Source organism: Bos taurus, chromosome 3, assembly GCF_002263795.3.
Source record: "Bos taurus isolate L1 Dominette 01449 registration number 42190680 breed Hereford chromosome 3, ARS-UCD2.0, whole genome shotgun sequence".
In the NCBI taxonomy this organism is placed as follows: domain Eukaryota; kingdom Metazoa; phylum Chordata; class Mammalia; order Artiodactyla; family Bovidae; genus Bos; species Bos taurus.
Genome location: NC_037330.1, coordinates 52952364 through 52957393, shown reverse-complemented (window position 1 = coordinate 52957393; position 5030 = coordinate 52952364). Strand labels below are relative to the sequence as shown.

Sequence of the window (5030 nt, the reverse complement as noted above, 5' to 3'; positions counted from 1 at the left end):
AAATGGATGCCTGGATGAAAATGAATGAACTGATGTAAATCTCGTTTTCTGTGTTCATAAATTGATGAGACATTTATAATAACCATATTAACTATTGATCTATATATAATTAGTACCACCATCCATTATATTGGCTTTCTAAGAACATATTAACTTAGGACCTAGTAATCTATTTATACTATAAAACAACTTAGCAAATCCTTTGCAAAATAGTATAAGTGCAAATTCTAATCCAATACCAGGAACATACTCATAGATTTGGGGTTAGGAATGTAGGAAATATTGAAGCTTCCCTGGGTCTATGAGTGTCTGAATAATAAAAGAAAACCACCAGTTAAAGGAAAATTTTACATCTATAGTCAGATGTAATCATATGATATATCCTTATGATATGTCTTATTTCCTTAAGCATTTATTTTTGATGTATGACAAATAATATGGGCTTCTCAGATGGCTCAGGGTTAAGAATCCACTTGCCAATGAAAGAGACACAGGAGACACCGATTCTATTCCCTAGGTTGGGAAGATCCCTGGAGGAGGAAACGGCAACCCACTCAGGTATTCTTGCTTGAAAAATCCCATGGACAGAGGAGCCTGGCAGGCTACAGTCTGTGGGGTCCCAGTCAGACACGACTGAGCACGCAAGCACACAACCAATAATACACAATTGACACAGTATAAATATGTTAAGGACGTTCACTTTACATTGACCATTCGATGTATCATGGCAAATAAAATCTGAGCAGAGAAACATTTCTTGGTTACAGATAGATTTTATTTCCTTCCACAGCTTGGAATAGTCAATAAATTAATAATTAATTTAGTCCTACAAAAAATTCTTTCATTATCAAATCTGTTTCACTAAGAGACTATTCTGTCTCTGACAGTTCATTTGAGGCTGTCAGTACATGAGAGCATGGGTTTGAATTTCGTAAGTGAATCTCATAAAAGAGCTTTAAATTAACTCAGTACTGTAGAGACAATGGATTTTAAATTAATGAATGTTTAATTTTTTTTTTTTTTTACCATTGAGATGCCTAAGCAAAACTCTTATTTAGAAATATGATAGCTGCCTCTCTCAGGTGATGAAATTAAGAACTTTTAAATCTATAGCTACCCCTCTCACACATAGACACAGGCACACACATCACTGACAGTGTGTCACTGGCTAAAATACAGTGATTAAACATGGTTCAAGCCAAAGCAATGGGCTTCCAGGCTGGCTCAGGGGTAAAGAGCCAGCCTGCCAATGCAAGAGACCTGGGTTCCATCCCTGGTTTGGGAAGATCTCCAGGAGAAGGAAATGGCAACCACACCAATATTCTTGCTGGGGAAACCCCATGGACAGAGGAGCCTGGCCGGCTACAGTCCATAGTGTTGCAAAAACATCAGACACTACTTAGCAACTAAACAACAACAACAAGCAAAGCAGGCCATCCATCCATCTGGAATACCTGCCAAATTTCTAAGGAAGAGCTTCTCCATTGACCATAAAGAATATTCTGGTCCTTGCTTTCAATACTGAACCAATGAGTCATTTTCAAGACCCAGAAAAGGGAGACAAAGAAAGCTATGGGGAGGCTTAATTCCTAATGAATGTCCTTATCACTTTTCCCCACCAACATTCTCTCCTTGTGATACATCTGTCAAACTGGGTTAGTGGATAACATCTCCTTAAGTACATGCTTTAGCTAAGGCTTCCTCTATTTTTGATTCCTTCCAAACTCCATTTATATGCTAACCCACTCCAGTGTTCTTGCCTGGCGAATCCTAGGGATGGGGGAGCCTGGTGGGCTGCCATCTATGGGGTCGCACAGAGTCGGACACAACTGAATTGACTTAGCAGCAGCAGCTGCTAGAAGTTTTGTTCAATCTTATTTCTTTAACTTCCTCAGTTCAGTTCAGTTCAGTCGCTCAGTCATGTCCGACTCTTTGCAACCCCATGAATCACAGCACGCCAGGCCTCCCTGTCCATCACCAATTCTCAGAGTTCACTCAGACTCACGTCCATCGAGTTGGTGATGCCATCCAGCCATCTCATCCTCTGTTGCCCCCTTCTCCTCCTGCCCCCAATCCCTCCCAGCATCAAAGTCTTTTCCAATGAGTCAACTCTTCACATAAGGTGGCCAAAGTACTGGAGTTTCAGCTTTAGCATCATTCCTTCCAAAGCAATCCCAGGGCTGATCTCCTTCAGAATGGACTGGTTGGATCTCCTTTCAGTCCAAGGGACTCTCAAGAGTCTTCTCCAACACCACAGTTCAAAAACATCAATTCTTCAGTGCTCAGCTTTCTTCACAGTCCAACTCTCACATCCATACATGACCACAGGAAAAACCATAGCCTTGACTAGACGGACCTTTGTTGGCAAAGTAATGTCTCTGCTTTTGAATATGCTATCTAGGTTGGTCATAACTTTCCTTCCAAGGAGTAAGCGTCTTAATTTCATGGCTGCAGTCACCATCTGCAGTGATTTTGGAGCCCAGAAAAATAAAGTCTGACACTGTTTCCACTGTTTCCCCATCTATTTCTCATGAAATGATGGGACCAGATGCCATGATCTTCGTTTTCTGAATGTTGAGCTTTAAGCCAACTTTTTCACTCTCCACTTTCACTTTCATCAAGAGGCTTTTTAGTTCCTCTTCACTTTCTGCCATAAGGGTGGTGTCATCTGCATATCTGAGGTTACTGATATTTCTCCCGGCAATCTTGATTCCAGCTTGTGTTTCTTCCAGCCCAGCGTTTCTCATGATGTACTCTGCATATAAGTTGAATAAGCAGGGTGAAAATATACAGCCTTGACTTACTCCTTTTTCTATTTGGAACCAGTCTGTTGTTCCATGTCCAGTTCTAACTGTTGCTTCCTGACCTGCATATAAGTTTCTCAATAGGCAGGTCAGGTGATCTGGTATTCCCATCTCTTTCAGAATTTTCCAGTTTGTGGTGATCCACACAGTCAAAGACTTTGGCATAGTCAATAAAGCAGAAATAGATGTTTTTCTGGAACTCTCTTGCTTTTTTGATGATCCAGAGGATGTTGGCAATTTGATCTCTGGTTCCTCTGTCTTTTCTAAAACCAGCTTGAGCATCTGTAAGTTCTTGGTTCATGTACTGTTGAAGCCTGGCTTGGAGAATTTTGAGCATTATTTTAATAGCATGTTAGATGAGTGTAATTGTGTGGTAGTTTTGCATTCCAGTCCCCTATGATGAAAAGGGCATCTTTTTTGGGTGTTAGTTCTGAAAGGTCTTAGAGGTCTTCATAGAACTGTTCAACTTCAGCTTCTTCAGCGTTACTGGTCGGGGCATAGACTTGGATCACTGTGATATTGAATGGTTTGCCTTGGAAATGAACAGAGATCATTCTGTTGTTTTTGAGATTCTGTCCGCATACTGCTTTTTGGACTCTTTTGTTGGCCATGATGGCTACCCCGTTTCTTCTAATGGATTCTTGCCCATAGTAGTAGATAGGATGGTCATCTGAGTTAAATTCACCCATTCCCATCTATTTTAGGTTGCTGATTCCTAAAATGTCAACGTTCACTCTTGCCATCTCCTGTTCGACCACTTCCAATTTGCCTTGATTCATAGACCTAACATTCCAGGTCCCTATGCAATATTGCTCTTTACAGCATCAGACCTTGCTTCCGTTACCAGTCACATCCACAACTGGATGTTCTTTTTGCTTTGGTTCCATCTCTTCATTCTTTCTGGGGTTATTTCTCCACTGATCTCCAATAGCATGTTGGGCACCTACCGACCTGGGGAGTTCATCTTTCAGTGTCCTATCTTTTTGCCTTTTCATATTGTTCATGGGGTTCTCAAGGCAAGAATACTTAAGTGGTTTGCCATTCTCTTCTCCAGTGGACCGCATTCTGTCAGAACTCTCCACCTTGACCTGTCTGTCTTGGGTGGCTCTACCTGGCATGGCTCAGTTTCATTAAGTTAGACAAGGCTGTGGTCTATGTGATTAGGCTGAGTGGTTTCTGTCTGTCTGTCCTCTGATCCCCTCTCTCAGCACCTGCCATCTTACTGGGGCTTCTCTGTCCATGGTTGAGAACAATTCTTTTAGGTCTACATTAGAGAGGCAAGTTCAGGTAACACTCCTTACTGTTTCCTTTCAATTGTGCCCTAAATTGCATTTTCTCATTTGTAATAGAGCCAGCACCATCTGCATGAAATAAGTTAAAAGCAGATTACATATATATATATATATATATCACATAATACACATAGTATATATATATATGTATATATTAATATACACACATACGTGTGTGTGTGTGTGTGTAGGGACTTCCCTGGTGGTCCTGTGACTGGGACTTTTGCTGTCAATGAAGAGGGCCTGGGTTTGATCCCTGGTTGGAGAACTGGATCCCATATGCTGCAACTAAGAGTTTGCCTGCCACAACTAAAGATCCTGCACGCCTCAGATGAAAATCCTTCATGTCACAGCTAAAGATCCTGCATGCTACAACTAAGACCTGGCACAGCCAAATAAATAAATAAATATTAAATATATATGTATTTGTATATATGCAGTAAAAATGAAAGTGAAGTCGCTCAGTTGTGTCCGACTCTTTGCGACCCCGTGGACTGTGGCCTACCAGGCTCCTCCATCCATGATATTCTCCAGGCAAGAATATTGGAGTGGGTTGCCATTTCCTTCTCCAGGGGATCTTCCCAACCCAGGGATCGAACCTGGGTCTCCCGCATTGCAGGCAGACGCTTTAACCTCTGAGCCACCAGGGAAGCATATATATATATATATATATATATATATATATATATATATATATATATATAGAGAGAGAGAGAGAGAGAGAGAGAGAGAGAGAGAGAGAGAGAGAGGCATATTTTCAAAGGTTTATCACAGTGAGGAAATGAGAAGCAAGAGGAGCAAGTGCAGCTATGCACACATATGTAACTCCAGGGAATGCTGAGAACTGTGGTGAACTGAGAGCTGTACACTACTCATGACACCGTCTCCTGCTTTCCTCTTATTGTTTCCATGTGAGAATTTGAGCTCAATGTTG

General features: G+C 41.3%; 1 non-coding gene across 1 annotated transcript; it reads right to left on the bottom strand.

Moving 5' to 3' along the window:
• Window positions 1-4674: 4674 nt before the first annotated feature.
• Window positions 4675-4746, bottom strand: TRNAC-GCA (transfer RNA cysteine (anticodon GCA)). Its single transcript has one exon. It is a non-coding gene; the product is annotated as a tRNA-Cys (tRNA).
• Window positions 4747-5030: the final 284 nt, after the last annotated feature.